Here is a 24,483-nt window from a genome sequence, read left to right as displayed (position 1 = left end):
AAAATAATAATAATTGGCTACTAATACTTTTTCACAGTACTTTGCTAAATTGGATTAATACTACATTTCAAATCAACAGTATTGGCAAAGGGGGAATGTAAATCTGGGTCTTATTTTGCCCCAGTGAACCATGCTGACCCCATGAGAAAATAACTAAAACAAATTAAATGGTTTATTGAGACTCAATATAGATACAAGATGAATAAGATGTCTAACAGCATGAAATACTGGATATAAGTAAAGAGAATCTATGGACATATGATACATGAATTTTATTTCAGAGAAAGTGTGTAGGAAAAAAATAATTAGTATCACAACAGCAAATTGCTATGTTGCAATAGAAGTCAAGCTCCTCACTCCTCCAGTACACCTAGGTAAAAATCTACTCTCTAAATTACCCTAAATTACAAGTGGTAGAGAGCTACCTGTCCAGATGTCCAATGGGATGGGTTTCCATTCTAATAGCCTTGACTCTTTTGAAAGAGGAATTAATCAAATTACTGCAAGAATTAACAACAACATTCGATTTATATACCACCCTTCAGGACAACTTAACACCCAATCAGAGCGGTTTACAAAGTGTGTCATTATTATCCCCACAAAAATCACCTTGTGAGGTAGATGGAGCTGAGAGAACTCCAAGAAGCTGTGACTGACCCAAGGTCACACAGCTGGCTTCAAGCGGAGGAGTGGGAATCAAACCTGGTTCTCCAGATTAGAGTCCTGCCACTCTTAACCACTATAGCAATCAAGAAAGGAAGGAAAAAGGGACTAAAGCCCAGAAAGAAGGGGGATTACCATCAAGAGGATATGAGATGCTATTGTAGAGGGAGTAGACGGCACACCCGGCTGCTCATGAAATGTGCTTGGGCTGCTTTTGCCTCACCACACGGAGGGAGAGGCAGCCCTGCATTCCTGGGTATCCAGCTCTTTGGGAGGCAGGGCCTGGCCCTACAAAGGGCAGTTCTGCCTCCATAGGGCTCAGTCAGCTTTGAAAATTTGGCCCACCCACCGCACCCTAGGACAGTACAGGATTAGCTGATTGCTGGTTACCAAGGCCAGATAGGATTTTTTTTCTCCTTTTCTCAATTTGGCTCAGGGAAGAGGTGTTTTTTGCCTACTTTGTACTGTTCTGTAGGAGTGATACTTGGAGTGGTGGAGCTGTTACCTAGGTCTTGGCAGGATAGATTTGGGTAGAGAGAGCGAGCCTGTGAGCACCTGTTGGCACCTCCCCATTGGTGGAGAATTGGGGTCTGTCAGGGATCAGCTGGCAGGTTTTACAGCAGCCAACTGAGAGGGCAGACTGCCTATGGGACCCCCTGTACAAGTCCTTCCCTCAGGCTCCATGGCTTTTGGTGCTTGGAGCTTTAAGGGGAGAACCATTCTCCTGGCTGGCTGGGTTACAGCCATTCACATAGATGGCTCACACCTGGAACAGTGGATGACCTTCCCAGACAGATCGAGGAGGAGGTCCGGGGTGATCCCTTGGTCCTGACTTGTACCGCTAGTGATGCCCTTGCTGTTATTAAGTTTAATGTTGGTCAATAAATGATCCAGATTTATACTCAAGTCTTGTATCTGTCTCTTCATTCCGAATGGAGGGGGGGGGGAATGTTGCCTAACTGTGTAGTTCTTTACTGCTTATAGTTTGTTTCCCCTCCTCATGACTGTGGGTGGTATCTTAGAGGCAATGAAGATGGGATGACATTTATCATACCACTGATGTTCACCCAGTTTTATCCACACATCTGGGGACAATGTGACCAGTATCTTTTACACGCACGCACGTACGCACGCACGCACACACACACAGAGAGAGAGAGAGAGAGAGTTGTTATGATAAAAAAGCTAGGCACACAAAGTCATTTCAAAATCCTGACAAATGCACCTTCCCTATCCTGTTATTACAACTTGGGTTTAAAAGGAGATTTATCTTTATCTTTTTCCTATTGGAATTCCATTAGCCCTTGCTGTACATTGATTCATAGCTTTCATAGCATGTCTGAGCCAAAAGGATGTATAGGAAGACTACTTCAGGATTATGTTCATGGCTGAACCCATAAGAAGTGAGACTCAGCCTTCTTTAGGACAACACTGCAGGCCTTCTTCAGTGTCTGACAGAACCAGATGAACAGGGAAGACTAGGGGTACAAAATTAAGGATGGAAGAGAGAGATTATAGCAAGATATCTGTTTTAACCAAGAATTTATTTATTTATTTACTTAATTTATACCCCACCTTTTTCCCCATGGGAGACCTAAAGTGGCTCACATCATTCTCATCTCCATTTTATTCTCATAACAAACCTGTGAGGTATGTTGGGTCAAGAAGGTGTGACTGGCTCAAGGTCAGTCACACCCAGTGAGCTTCCATGGCAGAACTGGGATTTTAACTTGGGCCTCCCAGATGCTAGTCCAACACTCCAATCACTAGACCATGCTGGCTCACCATCTAAGCATTTTAGGTGTTCTTCTGAATGTGATGTGAGGGCAGAAGGAATATTTTGTCTGGGGTGAGGTGGATTTCAATAAGCCTGTCCTAATAAGTACTAGATGACAAATGGTTGGATTCAATCAGCTTTTTCACCAGTGAAAGGAAGGAGGGAAAGGGTTCACTTTAACCACCAAAAAGGCTATGAAAGGGATAATGAGAACTCAATAGGCAAAAGCTATGTGGAACAAAGATTGCATTATGTGAGGGAACTGGCTGAAACTGTTGAACAGTGAATTTAGCAACTATGAACAATCACATTATTTGCATTATTAATTCAGGTTTCTGGTCCAATGTATTCCTTATTCTTGGAACAGACTATTGTATTTCAAAATAGCATAAAATAATACAATCCAATAAAACCAGTCAATCCCAAATTAAAACAACATCCTCATTAAAAGTTGAACTGTGATAATCAAACATAAGCACAGATATAAAGGCCTTACAAGACCTTACAATATATTTAAAAGTTGTTAGACTTGAACTTTGGCAAGTTTCCATAGTAAGAAGTTTGCGGGACTCCAGGCAGCCACCTAGAATGTTTTTAAACATACTATTTCTTTCCAAATGAAATAAGAGGGCATTCTTGGCTGGTTTGGAAGGAGTGGGGGTTAGGAGAGGAGTTAGGGAGGTAGTCTCACAAATGGTGCCCCATTTTTTTTTAAAGTTACACAAACACATTCATGAAATCTGAAAGCAATATTCTGTAGAGGATGTGTGAGAATGATACACGGAGAAATGTAAGTCCAATTAAGCGGCAAAATGACTTGATAGTGAAACAGGGAAGCCAGGTCTTCCAGTTCAATGACAGACCTCCATCCCACCCCCTGCCTGCTCTGCCTGCCGCCACTCAAATGGGAAAATTGCAGGGGGAAATGGGAGGTGATTGGTGTCACTGGTGGTGACATGATGCCATTTGAAGCATGATCTTGAAGTGACTTCTTTGCATTGGGTTAAACTATAGAGTTTTGGGCAACTACTAAAGCCTTGCCAGTGACATGATAATTCCATTACTATGTTACTGTCAACAACACCACATTGCCAGCAAGCCTTGTGCCAGTTTTCAGACTCAGGCTGGCAGCCCTATCATGCAAACAGTCCTTGAATAGAGTGTTTCCCATACTCATGTTTCTGATAATTTAATTGGATACATACAGAATTTAAAGCTAAGCATATTCTCTACTACTGACGCATGGTCCCTCCGAGTAGACTTGGAGTATTTGTTTGGAAACCAGATTGGTGTAGTAAAGTTGTACGTCCTATATATGGGAAGTCAGTCAGTGCAACCAGCTCCCCCAGGTTTGGCTATTACAAAAAAGTATGGTCAACCAACTCCAGAATAGTTCTGTAATTATTACTATTAATCAGTAGATGACAGAGAACAGTTCCACTGGAGAAAATGGCAACTTCAGACAATATAACATCTCATCCCTGCTGAACTCTCTTCCCTTTCCAGATTCTACTCTCCCCTGTAACATCCCAAATCTCCAGAGTTAGCAACCCTACTCCAAAAGTGGATTTTGGCACTGATTTGTAATATCTAAAGCAATTCAAGATGAGAATCAGTGTGATTTGGTGCATGTGTTTCTTGCTGTTCATTTGGATGCAAACTTAAAATGCAACATGCTACTTTTTAAGCCCATTCTCTGGCAGCAACCTTTGTCTTCAGTACTTTCCAATCAGTGTCAGCAAATGTAATCATTTAACTTGATCCCCCAGTCTGCATCAGTTATAGGGATAAAAGGCAATGGAGATCTCAGTTCTAATCCTTGGGGGACCCACTTACCACATCCCCCCTAGTGGACCTAGTTTCTCTTGCAAGTAATATCTGTTTTCTTTTTCTTACACTAGGTCTTTATGTTTTTCAGTGTCTTAGAAATGATCCCTGCAAGCTTCTATCTTAAGCAGGAACCAATTATGTAAAAAAAAAAAATTAACCAGAGGCTTTGGAAAATGCAAACAGTCATAACATATGTACTGTCATTTTCAAGAGTACTAGTTCTGCTTCCAATTAGAAAGGATATAAAATCAGTGGTATCTTTTTTCCCCTCTTTAAACATGTAGCTCTGGGTTGTTGTTGTTGCTTTATTGCCTAGGGAAAAATATGGAGAATAGATTTGCTTCAGGTTGTAAAATCATGGCACCGTCAGTGGGAGCAAGTTAAAGAGTTGCAGGTGATCCTGCAAAGAAGGAAGGATCAGATTCTGCAGCACTGATTCGAAAGCAAGACATCACGGCAAGTGGCCTTGCAAGGACAGAGAAGTTCCTTGGTGCAAGTGGAGCGCAAGTGAACAGGGTGTCAGACTACGGCATCCCAGATGCACGAGTCTGCCTTCCTCCCTTTTGCAAGAAGACGAGGTCTTTTGATTTCAAAAGGTTTTATTTGAAAGACAGCATTCAGGTCCAGGTGTCCATACTCCAGGAACAAGCAGATCCTGGCTGAGCAAAGCTTTGTTAGGAATGAGGTACAAAATGAAAGTTGTTACACATCAAACCCTCAGATCCCAGCCTCCCCCCAGAGTTCACATAGCAGAAAACTTTTCTGTGGGAACGCTGGTTGTCCAAGGTTGACCAAGAAGAAAACAGATAAGACACAGCATCCTCTTCCATGGAAAATGCGATCCTGGCACTTGAAGGGACCTAGAGGGGAAGAAAGACTAAACAACTACAGAAATTAATATGGCGTTACTTAGGTTGCATTTCCCCAGTATGACAAACCCTGACACAGGGAGGAATGCATGTGAGTCTGTTCACTTGCCATTCAAGTGTAATTCATCACTTCTAGCTTGGCCCATAGTTGCTCCTATTTGCAATGGCAATAGAGAACAATAGAGAACAATAATCATGACAACCTAACGAAATAAACACTTATAACAATTGCAAAAATATTCTTATTTTTATTGCATAGTTCAATTTGCCATTCAATATATATCAGTACACACAGTCTTCATATACAGACCTATACATAAAGTGCTAGTGCAAAGCAATGATGATACTACCTATAAACAGTTGATACTTTTAAAGTCCATTAGTATTCCTTAGGATCACTCAAAAAGTTCATAGAATCCAACTTCAAGTATAGGTCCAAGTACATGGAGGTTGGAATTTATACCATCTAATGGGAAGACCAGTTCATTTGGGGGGTCCAGGGTCTTTTTCAAAGATGGTTATCTCACCGACGTTATTTTCAATATTCAGAAACTCCCATTCAAACTACACTTAGACATGGGTCGGTTGGTGCTCCTAAGGAAGGCTGCAGTCTTCCTTAGGAGTGTAGTTTAAGTGTAAGTCTAAGAGTTTGAGAATTGTTCTCTATTGCTATCTCTTCTCGTGATTCTCTGCATTCGGTTACCCTATTTGCAATGGGGCAGATTGCCATTTATAGTCTGCCTTTCTCACTGAGACTCAAAGTGGATTACATAGTGTGAGATTAGTACAATCAGTAGCAAGGACAATGGCAGACATTTCCATACAATGTCAAGGACATTTCCATAAACAGTGTCATAGGCTAAATAAATACAAGTTTATAAATCATTAGCAAGGATCCAATACGGAGTTGAAGAATTGCTGAAACAGAACATAATTAATTATAGGACTGACATTAGACAGCATGAAGCACAGGTAGTATATTGGAGTACATATTTAAAGAAACAGAAAATATGTAAGGCAACAAAGTGATTAAGTCTATGGTCACTAACTCATTAGCGAAACATCTGAGACCCCACCCCCTACAATACTGCCCTCCTATCTGAGTAAAAAAGCCTTTTTGAATAATTCGGTTTTGCATTGTTTGTGGAAAGCCAGGAACGTGGGGGCTCTCCTGACCTTCTCAGGCAGGCCGTTCCACAGTGTTGGGGCTACCACAGAGAAAGCTCATGTATGGGCTGCTGTTGATTTCATCCATGTGCAGGCTGGCATCTGCAAGAGACCCTGTTTGGATGAGTGAAGCTGTTGCAATGTAACTCATTTTGTTATGAATGTGAGCTGCATTTCAGACAAGGCAAGTATACATGAAATGCACTGTGCATACCCAATCTACATCCAAGTCTGTGGCACAGTATACTTTCCCTGCAGAAGGTCCAATCCATGCTGTTGCAAGATAAAGCATATCTCATAATGTACGTAAATAACAAATGTATCATTGCTTTTATGTTGGCATAACTTATCCAAATATTGACTGTGAGTGGCAGAAAATTTATTTTTAATCAAGTAATTGATACTGATATACATTCTACACCTTTGAAATAAATACCTTCTTTATCGTCACTATTTGACAGCAATGTGCTCAAAAGAAGCCCCCTGTTCTGCAAAGAAGGGATGCTCAAGATGAGACCAAGACAGCAATTGGAAGCTCTACCTATGTGTATTCTTTGAGCACAATGTGTTGAGCTATCTTATGTCATTACAAGTGTGTACACCCAGCAACCTCTTCTTTCAGTTGCTTTTTCAAGATTACTGACTGCATGGAGAGGTGCCCATGTACAACCACTGGTATCAATCTCTGTACACCTTCCAGGGAAGGCATAGCACAGGATCAGAATTTGTTTGACCAGAAACCATAGTAGGATACAAAAAGTGAGGATGTGTGCCTATGAGCTATAAAAGCACTTCTACATAAGAAGCTGTCATCTATACATACCCTGCAATGAAATTTGACATTGGAAAGGTAGCATGCGGTGACATTTCCTTGTAATTATTCTGTGGATATATGAATACGCTGGTGCCTGTTGAAATTAAGAGGCAGGCAGCTGTGTGAAATTCAGCCACAGAATGACATTGCATTTCCATCGTTTGTCTCAATGTCACCATGATACAAGATGTCTGAGACTGCTTGAAGGCACCAACCATGTATTTTGATTCTGTCACTTTGGGGCTCAATTTCTGTGGATATTTAGCAGTTAAATGTTGGCTAGAGAACATGAACTGAGACTCAAGGAAGAGGTGTAGTCAGATGAGGAAGGATCGGTTTGCTGAAAATGTATCCACTGCTCTTAGGAAGTGAAGAAAAATGTCTTAAATTTTCGGGAGAGAGAAAGAGAGAGACATATATTTAGGAAGATAAAACTGACACTTTCTGATAACCCTATAAAGCCCAAGAGCCAAATAGACAAAAAAAAGGACCCCCTCCTTCATGAACTTAAACATTTAGCTATTGCAAAATGACATGGAATGCATGCTCTATGCAGAGCTTTCTGTAAAGTGAACCATTTGCAGAAAGCTGACATTGTCTGGAGGGGCTGAACAAATAGTACCAGGAGAGAAGTGTTTGCTGACAGGTTGACAAAGGTACATGTTGCCTTCCCTTTAACGCAGAAGAGGTTAGGCGTTACACCACCAGAGCAGACAAGACCTTGGGGTATTACACAGCTATTCATTCGCAGCTATCACTGTGATGAATGAGGTCTTAGCAGATGCTTTGCAGAGCAAGAAAGAGGGAATGGCAAGGGATAAGACATTTCTGGCATGTCTCTTTCCAGCCTCCCCAAATAATCCCTTTAAATTGTGTGAAGGGATCAAAACTGAAACTTGCTAAGCAGTCAGTCTATGCAAAGGAGCGTCCACTGGCTTGCAATCCTAAGGACAGTTTCTTGGGAGCTAGCCCCATTGAATAAACTGGGACTTATTTCCAAGTAGACCTACACAGGATGGCTCCCATTGTCTCTGAGATGCTCTCAAACCAGGATATTGAAATTACAACTGCAAGTTTTAGCTGGTAGATAAAGAAACTGAAACATTAACTGACTCATCAATGGGTATTATTTTGAACAGTGAGGGCAAATTTTTAATTGGTGAGTCTGAGAATGAATAGTAGATGTGTTTGTTTTTATATGCCATTTTGGTCCTGGTGTGTTATTATATTGGGTAATTAAAAAGAGAATATTAGAGATGACTTTTTTCTTCTAACAATGAATAATGGCCCTTGTTTATTAAATTGGAAGTTATCTCACATTTCCTTCAATATCTCAAAAAGGCACCTGTAGGCAGATGATTAATCAACCAAACATTTTTTATTCAACTTGACAGCTCTAACAGGAACAAGCACCGACAATTTCATCAGGCACAAAGCAGAGATATGAATAGCCCACTTAAGTTGCTTGAGGTTTCTGTACATCTTATATTCAGTATTTGCAATAATGCTTTCTGCTGTTGATAGAACATTCCTTGTATTTCATCATTAAGTGGAGGATGCTGAAAATGATATGTTCTTGCAGGAGGCAGAGAAGTAAAAGTAATATAGACAACGTTGATTAAGAGAATTGTAGGATCTGGGGGAATTCACACATTTTTCTTTGTAATAATGGTAGCTGTCAGTGAAAGCAACATATTTTGCGTAAAATTTACAATGCTACAAAATATTCCCAAACAGAAGCAAAAAAAATTAACAAAATGGGAATGGGCTCTATGTATCTGAGAAAGGGATTCTGTGCAATCTGGAAGCTTGTATAGCTGTCACTTAATGGCTTAAACATCTGGATGAACAAGAAATTGCAAGGGAAAGGAAGGGAGAAGAAAATTCCCCCCCCCCACACACACATAATTCAGTAAAAATGTGTGGCAAGTCCTCAAGGTTACAGAATTTCAAATTGCCCATCGTGTACTTGCATGGAATCATCAGAGCCCCTATGTACTATACATACATACATAAATAATCTATCTTTATGAAGCTGTACCTATTTGAGTTCTTTCTTGATTTTTTACCCTCTGAATTACCTAGTTTAATCTGTGTTGTAGCACCAATGCATAAGCAGTCCAACCTCTGTCTGGTTTTGATTTCCAGAGTTTGTACCAATTGTTGCATGCATACTTGGGTCACAAATGTCAGTCCTTCCTGTCCCTTTGAGATTCTCCAACACACTGTTCAGAAAAGCAATGCACAGGATCAGACCAGCCTGAAGTCGAAAATGCAGGGAAAGATTCAGATGGGAGCTCCAAGGAAACATCAAAGGGATGGTGGAGATGCAATTGTGCATATATCATCACATTCAGAATATTCTTATATGTGATATTTCAGCAATGTTATCTTTCCGCCGGGCCTGCAAGACGGAGATGTTCCACCGGGCATTTGGTGGGGGATAAGCTGTCCTCTCGCTGGCCATACCACTGAAGACCCTCCACCACCCATGCAGGACAATGCTGCATTTTAATATTTAATATTCTACACCCGCCAATTTTAATGGGTTTTTATACGATGTTTTAATGTTTTTATAATGTTTTTACTGTTTTTAATTTGTTGTCAAACCGCCCTGAGCCCGTCTGACGGGGAGGGCAGTCTAAAAATGTAATTAAATAAATAAATAAATAAATAAATAAATTCCTGAGGGCTGTGTGTGTATGGTAATGGTGGGGGAGCAATAATGATAACCTGGATAAAAAGAGAAATAAGAAAGCAGAAGCAATTGAAAGTTGCAACAAATTTTTATGCTTTTATTCCAGAATTCATTTTAGACATTCTCCATGTGAAATGGAAAGAAAAAGGCCGATTAGAATCAAACCATGAAAAGACAATGAAATGGGTCAAACTGCTAGTTGCCCCCCCAGTCGGAATGAAGACAGACACAGGTGTTGGATCTAAGGGCCACTTTTATTGATTAACCTCAACGACAACATTAACCATAACTGCAGCTAGGGTAAAGCGGTACAGGCCAAGCCACGGGGTCCTACCTAGACCTCCGCCTTGACCTGTCTGGGTGAGCCCCGAAGCCCCGGGTGCGAGCCCTCCATGTGGATGGCTAGGATACCCGGCCAGCCAGGCAAATGTGTTCCCCCCTTTCAAGCTCCTAAGCCTCAGTCGTTCAGCAGTGAGGTAAGGACTTGCATGTGGGGTTCCCCCAAGCAGTCTGCCCACGTGCGCTGGCAGCTGTCACAAGCAGTACCAGCCGCTCCTTGCAGACCCTTCTTCCCTACCAATAGGGAAACACCAAGGGTGCTCACCGGCCCGCCATTTCTAACCAAACTCCATCCCACCAGTGAGATCACTAACAAGCACCACCACCTGCCAATATCCATCACTCAAGACTAGGTGCAAGGTAGGCGAAAAACCCCTCATCCCATGTCCAATTGGGGATAAGAGAAAAAAATTCCTACCTGGCTCTGTGAACAGCAGCCGGCTAATCCTGCACCAAGAACAGGGTGAGGAGGGTGGGCCGAGACTGAAGCTGGGTGAGCGGAGCTGCCTGAAAGAGGCTGCTAGCTCTGCCCACCCAGCTAAGCCCTGGATGCCCGGGAAGGTTGGTCTGCCCTTCCTCCATCCAGGAGGGCAATGCACGGCCACCTCCCTAAGCAGCTAGGCTGCAGGAGGGTTGGCCAAATTCCTAAAAATAATTTATGCCTCACAGTTGGCTATCATTTCAGGTATAGGATTGTCTGAAGCTAATGAAAGAATTTTACAAGATTGGTTTAGATAATTTTTCAATGAAAATTGAAGATCAGTCTTGATTCTGTTGGGATAAGTGACAAAATACTCAGCAGCCGTATAAGGGGTTTTTTTGCTCTTTTGTTAATTTTCACTTTCTCTAGAAAAATCCAATACAAGCTGACAAGAAGGTTGAACAGCATACTGCGCTGCAAAGAATAAGTTTAAAATAAATGTATCAGTGCCAGCCCTTAAGCTAAATAGGTTTCCAGCACAGTAGAATGCCCTTTTAAATGCTCAAGAAATCAGCAGATGAATTAACACTGGGTACAAACAGATAATTGCTCAAGGCAAGTTTTGACAATTTATTTATTTACTTCATTTATCAGCCTCTATTCGTACTCAAAGAGGATCTCACAATTAAAAAGAATGCAGTAAGAAACATGCAGCCAGCAATGCAATAAAACTAGATTACAAAATTAGAGAATAGACTGAAAACACAGTATAATATAGACAATAAAACAGGATTACAAGACTGGAGAATAAAACAATGAGATGAAAGCAAAGCACAGCATAGTAATATGAACAATGCAGTGAAATCGTCTTACATTTTAGAAACATTAACTACAACACTATTCCATTTATAAAAATATCCTGAACAATTTCATTTTACACATTTCTGAATAATGATACGAACACAATGACGGAATGTTAAACACTTCTACTTACACATGTAAATCCATTTTGTCAGCTTATCTGACAGAGGTGTTACTGACATGCCAGAATAGCTGCCACAGTTAAGATTCAGGAAAGACTGGCCTCGTTTGCAAGGGTACGTGCTGTTAAATTCTGTTGGGCAGTAGGTAGGAATGGAACAGGAGCATGGGCTCTAATGCCTCTCTGGGCTGTGGTGAGAATGTGGCACTCCCAGCCAGCAACAACAGCCACTGTGGCCGGGGGGGGGGGGCATGATTTGTCTCCCTAGAGGAGAGAGAAGCAGTGGCGCTTTCCCAGCTATCCAGGCACGCTGCGAGGGACAGAGCTGGAGGCCTTATAAGGCTGCTTTGCCCCTCGGCGTCCCAGTTGCCCCTCATGCTCAGCCCACCACCTCACCCTATTTCAGAGCAGGTTCAGCCGGTCACCATTATCAGGACCAAGTAGAAATTTTTTCTCCTTTCCCACAATTGGCAATTGGGTAAGGAATTTTTTGCCTACTTTGCACTGTCAGAAGAGGGGGGTAATTGGCTTAGGTGGGTTGAGTTTATTCTCTCTTGGCAGGTGAGAAGTTGGGGGAAATGAGCAGGCCAGTGACTACCCTTGGCATATCCCATTGGTGGGGAACTGGGGTCTGTCAGGAGCAGCTGGCTGCTGTACGGCCCAGTTGCGAGGACAGATGCCCTGGTGGGGTGTCCTTGGAAAAGCTAGTCCCCCCCCTACAGCTTGATGGCCAAGTGGGGGAGCTTTAAGGTGGTGAACTACTTTGCCAGGCTAGCCAGGTCCTAGCCATACGATGGAGGGCTCACACCCAGGGCAGATGGTGGATCGCCCAAACAGATCAGGGCGGAGTTCCCAGGGTGACTCCAGGGCCTGAACTGTACCACTAGTTAGGCCCTTGCCATGTTGACAGATATGTTGTTATAATTTTAATAAAGTGGCCCTTTAATCCCCAACACTTGTGTCTGCTTCTTCATTCTGAACTGGGGGTGGGTGTGGGGCAATGGCAAGGATAGTAGCTTGAGTGCCCCAATCAAACCACCATATGAGTCACACATAGACAATTTAGCATAGATTGCCTCTGTTGCTTTCTCCAGTCAATTTCAACCAGCTCAGCCAGTACTGAAGCCACAAAGAAATGGGACCACAATGTCTCATTAAAAAAGCATGGAGGCACATAGCCAGTTCTTGTTGAATTTTTTTTCCTTCTGAAAATGGGATATTTGCCACAATATAGTTATTTTAGTGTTTCTTTTTAATTTGAGGTATGGATTTACAACTGCTACCTTCATGATGGCTGGCATATACCTTAACACCTGGGTGGACAATCCCACACAACTAGTTTTAATAACCCATCATAGACAAGGGTTAAAGAGTGAAGCCACGTCACCCAGATCTCCTAAACAACTTTTCCACATTCTTGGGCCACTGTCGCTGAAATTCAGTCAAGCAATTGTGTTTAGACAGAGCTGTGGTAACATTTAGAGTCTAAACTGAAGCAATTGTAGAGTCCAAATCATGGTAAATGTGTTTTTTATCTGCAAAACATGCTGTAAAAACATCATCATGAGGTACAGAATGTTCATCATCTATATAAATTGGTGCTCAGTATAAAGGCCCTGACACCATTCAGAACAGCTCAGCATGTTTTGCCCCCTGTTCGGAATGAAGAGACAGACACAAGGCTTGGGTGTAAACAGGGCCATTTATTGACCAACAATAACTTAAAATGGCAAGGGGTATAACTAGAAGTACAGGCTGAGCCAAGGGGTCAACTGGACCATCCCCTTGACCTGTCTGGCCAAACACCCACTGCCCCAGGCGCAAGCCATCCAAGCACATGGCTGTAACCCAGCCAGCCAGGAAAGTGGTTCCCCCCTTAAAGCTCCATAACCCCCAAACCATAAGGCCTTGAGGTAAGGACTTGTACAGGGGGTCCCACGGGCAGTCTGCCCTCTCAGCTGGCAGCCGTAAAGCCCACCAGCTGATCTGAGACAGACCCCCATTCCCCACCAATGGGGAGGTGCCACTGGGTGCTCACTGGCTCGCTCTACCTACCCAAACTAACTTGCCAGAAAACAGGGTGGATACTCTAACTGTACCCAACAACAACTATCTAACCAGCAGTACAAGGTAGGCGAAAAACACCCCTTCCCAGGAGCCAATTCGGGAAGAGGCGAAAAAAATCCTACCTGGCCCCATAAAACAGCAACTGGCTAATCCTGTACTGCAAGTGGGTGAGGTGGGTGGGTTGAGCTTTCACAGCATCTGCTGCTGGGTGGAGGCGGAGCTGGCCTTTATAGGCCCTGGCCCCACCCCCACCAAAATCCTCGAATGCCCAGGAATGAGCCATCACACTGTTCCTCCATGCAAGGAAGGCAAATGGCAGCACCCAGATGATCGCATGGTGCGCGTCCTGGGAGTGCTGTCATCTATGAGCAGATGTAATGGTGTGTGTGGGGGGGAGGCATGTTTTACTACCTTCACAACAACAGAGAAAGCAAAAAGAAGTGCTCTGACTAGCGTTCAGAAGTTCTCATCCCATGTTCATCTACCTGCCAGTCCATAATGGATAGGCAAGCATTATACTCTGTTCAGAAAACAATATCACAAAGTTCACAACAAATGAGCTCTGAAAAAAAAATTGGGACGAGAACATGGAAAACAATGGACTACAAGTATTTGGTGACAGTGTTGGGTCTGGATCACTTGTTGTAACTGTGAACAAATTATGGTAAGTCCAGATGAAACACTGGTCTGCAAGCAAAGGGCACTGATCATTTCATACTTGCAATGAACTAATTCTTTCCTAGTAAAACAGTTACTACACACAATATTTACAGGCAGTCTTAAGCAGAATTACACTCCTCTAAACCCATTCAAGTCAATGGGTTAAGATGGGTGTAAATCTGGTTAAGATTGTGTTCTCTTTAGTGGTACATTTTTGTGTGTGTGTTTTTGTGAATTTAGTTTGAAATAATGACTCATCTAAAATGCTTTTGATTTTTTTTTCTTTGTGGATTCACAGTGTCATACAGGATTCCATTAATATAAGTCTTGTATTTACATGTAACACCTTCATGTTCCTACACAAGGTGAGATTTTTATTTTTATTTTTAATGAGAAAAACTTCCTTCAAAAAGATTGCATAATGTTTGGGTGAAGAATCATGAGTGGGAGGGTATGCAATGAAAAGGTTGTCGCATAACATAGATTCTTGGTCAGTGTTTCACACTGTCACTTGACTCCCGCTTGGGCCTTGGTGCCATGCTTTTAGAGGCATTCACTTCTTGTAAATTCACACAGAACAGTCAGTGAAGCCAATATATATTAATAGGCTTGAACCATGCACCAAATAAAACGCTCTCAGGATAGGCAGTTTCTAAGACTATCCTGTTGCTCTCTCTCTCTCTGGTCTCTTTCTCTCTCTCTCTCGTTTTCTAGTTAGATCTCATGTGTGTCTGGGAGCCCCCAGAAATAGCATAAGTGGCTTTCTTATTTTAAGAAAAAAGAATCTTTTGAGGTTGTAACACTGCTGGTCACATGCCAGAATACCAAAGTAAAGGCACTGCTTATTCTCATATTCCCTCATCTCCATACTATCCTCCAGTACTTTTGATAATCCTGTTTACTGAGCAAGCTGATGATATTTCATTTGTGACAGCCATAAAATATAGTGTAACATTCACTTATCTTTTTATTTTCTTTGAAGAATGGAGGCTTGATATAGTTCATTTCTCTTTCAGAAAGCAAGGGAACAAGTCTGCCTTTTGGGACAGCTGGCTAACCTGCTACGATCAAGCATTCATTTGTTATGTGACTGGAGAACTGATTCTCATTTTGCATTTTGTGTGAATACTCAAAACTAAAATCCATGTGCTTTTCAGGAAGGGTGTGTGCTCATCATAACCTTTGGCATGTGTCCATCTAAAATATTCAAAAGCAGTTGCTGTATCATTTTCCAGCAGATACTTCCAAGTTTTTCAAAGGGACCAATATCAAATGTAGGTACCCTTCAGACAAGGGATGCAGAAAAATTGCCTAGCTTTGCTAGTTTAACTTAAAATTTGTGGTAATTCATAAGACTGTACATTACGAAATTCCCAAGCCAAAAATATATACGAAAATAGCTGTTTCAGGTCATTGCCATAATTTTCTGGAACTGTAACACAAATGCATGGTGCTTGGGAATTATGAAACCCTCCTCTCTAAAAAGTCTGTGTTGTTTTCGTGTTTAGGTGCTTATTGTCAGCAGTGCAACAAACATCTTGTTTTTCCTTTGATTCTTCAAATTTCCCAGGCAGTGGCCTGAGGAAGGCAGCTTCCAACAAGTGCAAATCAGGTGCAGGGCCTGACAGAGCTGCAGTTTTAGATCACTCCTTCTTCCCTCTTTCCTTTGTAGGGGTGGAACCCTTTTTGTCTTTGCCAGTAGGGTGGCTGGGGGCACATTGTTCATAGGGTTGGACCCCTTGGTCCCATTTGCTTGAAAATGGGGGTTCTTTAGTGGACAGGCAGCACTAGCGTTATAGCACTGGTGTTATTTGGTTGGAAAACAGCCGCTCCCCCCTCCCCCAGCATCCCTCTTAGGGAATAACTGAAGAGGTATGGGATGGCATGGCATGGGAAGGTTTTCTGCAGAGGAAGACTTCCTCACTTTGTGAAGAGACCACAACAGACCACAAAACACAAAACAACAGACCACAAAAAGGAAGGATGGCAAACACAAAATTTTCAGTGGAAAGGTAATTTTTTTTTATTGTCAGTCACCATAAGAGTAGGAAAATGAAATAAATGAACTTATTTTAATGCCAGTGGCTGGCACCATATTCCCCAGATATGAATCAGTGGCACCTGCTTCAGGGATCTGTAGAATCGCCCCCTCCCCTTTGTTCAATCTGCTTGAAACTTAAGAAGGTTCTTTAGATTAGAAGGAGGAATGTATTCTGTGCAGATTTGGTACCGTTATCTTTATAAACAGCTCCTCCAGAAGATCCCGAAACAGATTTCCCATTGAAAATAATGGTCCTGAAACACTGTAGCCTGAAAAACTGCATGGATTTGAATCCCAAACTACTGATGTTCTACATGAAAATCAACAGTCACAGTAAAAATCCTCCCTCCACTCAGTCCCAGTTCCTAAATGATAAAGATTTTTATCTCAGAACACACCCTTACTGGATGGATATTATTTTGTTATGTCGATGATTCAGAATAATTCACAGATATTCCTTAACGGCTTCTGATTATTAAGGGATATAATTCTTGATCCTCAGACTGTTTTAAAGTTATTTTGGAAAATCGTTGGAGCTTAAAAAGAAGGGAAGGGATTCAATAGTTTGGAAATATTTGGTTTAAAGGAAATCACTTTGTAGTCAGCTTGAGATTTTCTGTCCCCCCAAATAATTGGTTGTTACCTGAAAACTTCACAGTCTCATCTGACTCCACACCATTCCTGGATAAGAAATTAATTAGCACTACCCCTAGTACAAATACTTGGAGACTCTCCAGCTTAATTCACCCACTGTGAAAACTCCCCATTTATGCCTCTTCCCCCAGCTTCCTAATGTTCAAATAGCTGCCAGCCTATTAGAAGGCTTGTCCTTTTATCTAATAGTTGCTTAGTTGTTCTTTCTGTTTTGGTTGGTCTTACTTTTCATTTGGGATTTCATTTGGGAGCCAATTTGGTGTGGTTAAGAGCAGCAGGACTCTAATCTAGAGAACCGGGTTGGATTCCCCACTTGAAGCCACCTGGGTGACTCTGGATCAGTCACAGCTTCCGGAGCTCTCTCAGCCCCACCCATCTCACAGGGTGATTGTTGTGTGGATAATAATAATATACTTTGTAAAATACTCTAAGAGGGTGTTAAGTTGTCCTGAAATACCTGGAGTACTGTGTGCAGTTCTGGAGGCTTCACTTCAAAAAGGATGTGGATAAAATCGAAAGGGTGCAGAAGAGAGCGACGAGGATAATCAGGGGTCTGGAGACTGAGCCCTATGAGGAAAGGCTGAGGGCCTTAGGAATGTTTAGTTTGAAGGAGATTGAGGGGGGCGCATTTGCTCTCTTTAAATATTTGAAAGGCTGTCATTTGGAGGAGGGCAAGGAGATGTTACAGTTGGCAGCAGAGGATAGGACCTGAAGCAACGGGCTTAAATTACATGCAGAAAGGTACCGGCTGGATATTAGGAAAAACTTTTTCATAGAGTAGATCAAAGGTGCCTAGGGAGGTGGTGAGCTTCCCTTCACTGGCAGTTTTCAAGAAGAGGCTGGATGAATATTTGTCAGGGATGCTTTAAGCTCATCCTGCATCAGGCAGGTGGTTGTATTAGAAGGTCTGTATGGCCCCTTCCAACTCTGTGATTCTGTGTGAAGGGTAGTATATAAATCAAATGCTGTTAATTGTTGTTGGTTGGTTGGTTGTTGCTGTTGTTGCTGTTGGTGGTGGTGGTTTCCAACATAGCTACATGGAACCCTTAAACTTCTTTGGTGTTTTTGATAAGGGAGATTTCAGCATCATTATCATTTTAGAATTGTTTTACCACTCAACCATCATTGATGCCTGCTGCCAAAGATGAATAAAAAATTGCTCCCCCTCAACTTTCAGCTTTGCCAGATGTGCATTCTTTTGTTGTGCTGATGATACAGACTGGCCTGCTGTCCTTGCTGCAACAGGAGTTAATGCTTAGGAGGTAAATGCTGAGTAACAGCCCCCTCTCTCCTTAGGAAAAGTCTCAAATTTTTCTGACTTTTAAAAAAAGTTAAATTAATTATGTAACAATTGAGGTGATGTACACCTGAAGCATTACAAACAAGTAGAAAAGTGCTAAATGCTAAAAACGACAGGCATAACGGGTGAAAAACAGTTGACTTAAATGCAGTAAAACAGCCAAATTCAGAATTTGAAAAAGTTATGTAGGAGGAATTTGGACTCCTTGAACAGCGGTAGTCCTAAAAGACCAGGAACTGTACAGGTTCATAAATACCTTTCAACGTATGCATATTCTGCATCCTAATGCCTGTACTGATGTACAAAATATAATGTAAGAATTGGCCCAAAGATAAATAACAATCTTCAGCAGCTATTTACTAGATTCAGTTAACCTGATGACACTGGATAATCTAAAGTCATCCTTCTGCTGTACTTCTGCGGCAAACATTATTTGATATCCAATGCTTTGTTTGACCCACTGCATTTCTATCCCTCAACTTCTCTGAAAAAGAATAGCACTCATTGCAAGCTGGACACAGCTAGAGAGAAATTATAGTTGTGACACTCATTTGTAGTGACTTCCCTTGATGACTCAGTGCTGGCTGGGATCAACTAGGCATCTTGTTTCCTGGACCCATGAAGATATGCAATCCAACACTAGCTTGGCAGAGGTGATCATGGGGCAGCAAATGCCTGCAGTTCCATACAGAGATTTACACCTGGGGTATCAGGGGCTAGAATTTTCCCTCAAAGATTCTACAAGCCAATTAGAAAAGAAAGGAATTGTCACAGTATGGGAGACTTCAAACTAATTATGTTTGATTCATGTCTGAGCACCCAAGGGGTTGTCACACCTAACAATCACATTCACATAATGCAAAGGTTAAGGTTATCTGCATTCTTATAGTGTCAGCCTTTGGCAGAACACAGAGGGAAGGGTATAATCTTGTTTTCCATTTGTGCCGACTCACTGACATTTCTTTTTTAAGCTCAGCATCCAATAACCATGAAATGCAAGTGGCATTTCACAGGTATTGGTAAATAAACATATATGTGTGTTTTTTATTAATACATTCTCCATATTTTTTCTTGCTTCCAGAACCTCCTAATAAGCATCAGTGGGGAAAAACATGCACACTTTTAATGAGTCCAAAGCAGGGAGGGACTCTTGCTCAAGGCCCTCTTCACTTATTTTTTCTGTAGTACTTACAGCTACACTAAATTAAATTATTTGACTAATAGAAAGAATATTAGTTCTGGTCATAATAGTTAAGTAATCACACACCTCATAGTTTCAGGGTCACTTCTCATGTTACATCTGAAACACATGTATGAACTCTTGGGAGGCATTCCGGCATCTGAAAATCTGTAAAAGGTTAATGTCAGAACTAGAGCACAAAGATCACATCAGACCTAAGAACAATATCTGTTCCCAAGCTATTTGGAAGCCAAATGCACAGCCTTACCTTTTTTCTTTTTCACATCTTAGTAACAGGGTCAAAGCTGTTTAATTTATTAGCCAAAGGTTGTAGACTGGTTCTGGATGACTCTGGTCAGGCCTGATTCAGATACAGGTATGCACTTAAGACATCCTTGTGTCAACGTAGCTTTCCCATACCAGATCATTAATTTCCTAGCACTTAAACAATGTCTTTGGTTTATTTGGGGTTTCTTTGCACAAGTAAAAATATTATGAGAGAATAATTCCTTCTATTTTATCCTTTTGTTAAAACGTTAATTATTTACACTTTTAACATTGATTAAAATGAAATGATATAATAATCCCATCCATTGATTTTTACACAGATAATTGAAGGACAGTGGTTACTTGAAACCATTAATTATTTCTTCCAAAAGTAAGCGGGTTACAAGCAAGGAGGTCTGTCCAAGGACGCAAGGGCTGCCCCCCAGAACTACCTGGGCCCACACCAGGAGAGACCCTCAATGAGGCACCGGGAGATGGCAGTGCAGAGCCAAGCCCATTGCAGACACCGGAAGTGGTGAAGGCCAAGGAGAAGTGGGCAGGAGCAGTCAGCAGGATAGGTCTCGAGGGCTGCAGCTGCATTGCCGCCACACCAGGGCTGCTGTGGAAGAGGCAGAAGGCCTCATCAAGTAGGTGATGCCCTGGGTGTCTTGGATACCACGTGGTATCCTGGAATGCCTCCCCACTGCCTACAAGGAGGTGGTCACCTCTCCTGATGTTTGTGGGCATGGCCTAGCTCACAGCTTGCCCCCGGGAGCACTACTGCCATGAGCAGCTGGGGCAGGCAGGGCAGAGCCGCCAAAAGCAACATCAGTGAAGTAGCTTAGACATGCCAGCTGGAGGGGACCAGCCAGCCCCTAATGGGCCAGAGGTAGGGAGGAAAAGGACAGGCCTCCGCACCAGCAATCTGTCCGGGGAGGGGGAGAGCCAGCTGGGGATAGGACAGAGCCTGAGGGAGGGGTGGGTAGTGGCCGGGAAGAAGAAAGCTGAGGAGACTGCTGAGGAGAGGGAAGGAAATGAGGTGAGAGGGTGCTGCCCTCCTCCCCAGTTCTGAGGCAGGCCCAGCAGCTGATCCAGATGTGCAGGCCAAGCTGGAGGGTGAGCCCCCCTCCCCAGGCCTCAGTGTCTCCACAGTGGAGCCTGACAAGCTCCTTCTTAGAAGGAACTTGTAATCAGTTCAGACTTCTGTATTTATGGATATATTTTTAAAAAATAATCTTTTAACACTAGCTTGCTGCCTTCCTTAATAAGGGCACACATTCTTGGATGGGTTGTCACCAATATGCAGATGACAGTCAGCTCTATCTGGCATTTCTGGTTTATTCCAGGGAGGCTGTAGAAACCCTGAACTGGTGTCTGGAGGCAGTTTTAAAGGGGATGCTGGTTAATAAATTGAAGCTTAATTCCAACAAGACTCAATTGCTACTGGTGAATGGAAGATCTGACTCAAGACTTAAGGTGTCACCCATTCGTGATAGAGTTGCACTCTGCTTGAACAAACCAGTCCATAGTTTGGGGATGCTCTTCGATACAGGCCTTCTGCTGGATAAGCAGGTGGCAATAGTGGCCAGGAGTATCTTTTCCCAACTTCACCTTTAAAAAAAAAAAAACCTTTTACCCCTCCTCTCTCCCAAGGGGGGACCCAAAATGGCTCAGATCATTCTCTCTTCCTCCATCTTTCCTTACAACAACTCTATGAGATAGGTTAAGCTGAGAATGTGTGATTGGCTGATGGTCACCCAGTGAACTTCCGTGGCAGAGTGGGGAATTGAATCTGGGTCACTCAGATCCTAATTCATCATTCTACCCACTATACCACATTAGCTTTCACACACTGGTTGGCTAGCTGTGGCCTTTCCAGTTCTGGCTACTGTAGTACACCCTGGTTACATCTACATTAGATTACTGCAATGCACTCTACATGGAGCTGTTCATAAACTTCAGTTGGTGCAGAATGCTGTCTCAAGGGTGTTGATTGGAACAGGTTGTCCAGTGAACCAAATCACTCCAGTCTTGGCTCATCTACACTGGCTCCCAAACTCTTTTGGGGCATAATTCAAGGTGCTGGTGTGGACCTTTAAAGCCCCCTATGGCTTTGGAACAACATACCTGAAGGACTGCCTACCCCATTATGAACCTACCTGACTTATGGTCATCATCTTCTGAGGCATTTGACATTCCCTGAGTGATCCCTTCTTCCTGTTCTTTATTAATTGTTTTTATGTCATTGCATGTGTACTTTAGCTTTGGTTTGTATTGTTTTAATGTTGTGGGGGGGGGTTGTTTTCATGGTATTTAAGACTAGACATGGGCACGAATGAAAAAAAACCCGAACAAGCTGTTTGTTGTTCATTGCCATCCACGAACAACAAACAATGAATAGTAACAAACATGACACTGTTCACAACATGTTCGCTGTTTGTTGTTTGTGGCCCCTTAAAGATCCCTCTAAACTATCAGCTGGCAGATGGCAGGGGGAATTCCCCCCTGCCGCTTGCCAGTTGACAGTTTAAAGGGCCCTTTCCTGCCATGTGCAAGGGGCAGGGCCCTTTAAACACCCCACAAACTGATCTTCCCAATGTCCAATAACCACCAAATTTGCAGGGGACATAGTCCTCACTGTCCTCCAAAGACCCCCAAGTTTCAGAGAGATTGCACCCTGGAAAAGGCATAATCCATGTGCCCCCCCCCATTTGCTGTCATTTTCTCTTCACAGTGGCAAAAACAAAACTGCCTGTTGGAAGGCAGCTACTTTGAGGGGTTACAAACTGACCTTCCCAATGTCCAATACCCACCACATTTGCAGAGGACATAGTGCTCACTGTCCTCTGAAGACCCACCAAGTTTCAGAGAGATTGCGCCCCGGGAAAGGCATGATCCATGGGTCTCCCCCTTTGTTGTCATTTTCTCTTCACAGTGGCAAAAACGGGACTCTCTGCTGGAAGTACTTTGAAGGTTAAAGCCAGAAGGAAAGCCAGAAGGAGTTCAGACAGAGTTCAGTTCTTGCCGTTGCTAGGGGAATTGACTGAAAGGCTCCAGACTGTCTGGCTTGACGAATGGCTGATGAAGGCAACGAACGAGGCTTGCAACGACCACTTGTTTGTTTAGAATGGAGCCTCACAAATGGCTTGTTCACGAACAGATGAATGGGCTGTTCGTGGGTTTTTTGCATTCGTAATGTTGTCCCTGCCCATGTCTATTTAAGACATGTTTTTAATCTGTCATCCACCATAGTGGCCCTGTTGAGGGCAGAAAGGTGAGGTATAATTTTTTTAAACAAACAAATAAATGTCTTATAATGTTAAACACTATACAAAGTTAACTGTTTTCTAAAACATACAAATGTTAGCATAGGCTGCTACATGATAGTCAGCGATAACTGGCAAGCATCTTGAGGCATAAAATGTGGTTTCCAAGACAGCCTATCATTGATTAAGTGGGTTGGGAAGGGCCCTTCTGATGCTGATCAGAATTAACCAACCATTAGTTGGTTTAGCAATATAGACTGGGGAGGAAGATTAGAGTTAATACCTCTCAGCATTGTTTTATGTCCAGGAAAAGGATAAACAAAGCCAGAGGTGACACTGGCCAGGTTTGGTGCCAGGATACAATTGCTGGGAAATTTATTGGAAGGTACTCGTTTACAGCAACTTACACTTTTAAAAAGTTAAAGATTTTAAACATGCAAATCATCTATAAATGCAGTCTTACTTTAATCTCAGTATTGGTATATCATGTCTTCTCTGGGGTGTTTAGCGACAAATGAGGAACGTGAGGACTTAATAAATCTGTGGTTAAATAAGCTTTTTTTTTTTTAAACAATCTGCCATAGCCTTTAGAAATGTGCAAAAAGTCAGGTACGTGGTTCCTAATTCCTCTCTGAAATAGTTTTACAGTGTAATCTTATGCCAGTCTAAACCCGTTGAAATTAGTGGTCTTAGACTGGAGTAATTCTTTTTAGGATTGTACTGTGCATCAGTCTATCCACAACTATAAAGTAGTTCTTGCAACTTAGGGAAGTATATCTAATGGCCAATTGGCAGTAAAGTATGAGGAATGGCTATGGTACATTTCACACTCGGTTTTTAGAGCATGTTTGTACCTGTTCCACATCCCATGTTTGCAAGGTTTTCACACTTAAAAGTAGTCATGGGATGCAGTCCCGCTTTTTGTCCGCTGTATCCCCGATTTTTCCCCCTGCGGACATACCCCGATGTTTTTTTAAGTTCGCTGCCGACTGGCAGCTGGTCCGCATTTTGCTAATGTGAACACTTTTGCCCCCTTTTTGCTTCTCTCCCCCCCTCTCCTTTCCCCTGGGAGCTGATTGGTTTGTGCAGAATTAACCACTCCCACCCTCCTCAGCTCTCTGAACTCCTTGTCCACCATTTTTTTTAGTAATGCGAGCTGAGGGTCATAAGGCTGCTTCTTCGTTGGTTTCCTTCCTCCCGGTATGCATGTTCTTTTATTTTTTTTCAAAAGCCAGGACTGATTCCTAAACTTGCTGCTAATTCCCTGCTAGCTTTAAAAGCAAGGAAAGTGTTAAATAGATGCTTTCTCCTTCCTCCCTTAGGGTATGCACACACATTCTTTTTTTTTTTTTTTGTAATGTTCCTGCACTTTCTTCCTGGCTTTAAAAGCCAGGAAAGGATTAAATGGCTGCTTTTCCCTCCCTCCCAGGCATGTTTCAGACTTTGCCAAAGAGGGGGAAAAAACCCAAGCATTTTGCACAGCCCTTT

The sequence above is a fragment of the Eublepharis macularius genome, chromosome 2 (assembly GCF_028583425.1).
Source record: "Eublepharis macularius isolate TG4126 chromosome 2, MPM_Emac_v1.0, whole genome shotgun sequence".
In the NCBI taxonomy this organism is placed as follows: domain Eukaryota; kingdom Metazoa; phylum Chordata; class Lepidosauria; order Squamata; family Eublepharidae; genus Eublepharis; species Eublepharis macularius.
Note: the sequence above shows the minus strand (reverse complement) of the source record.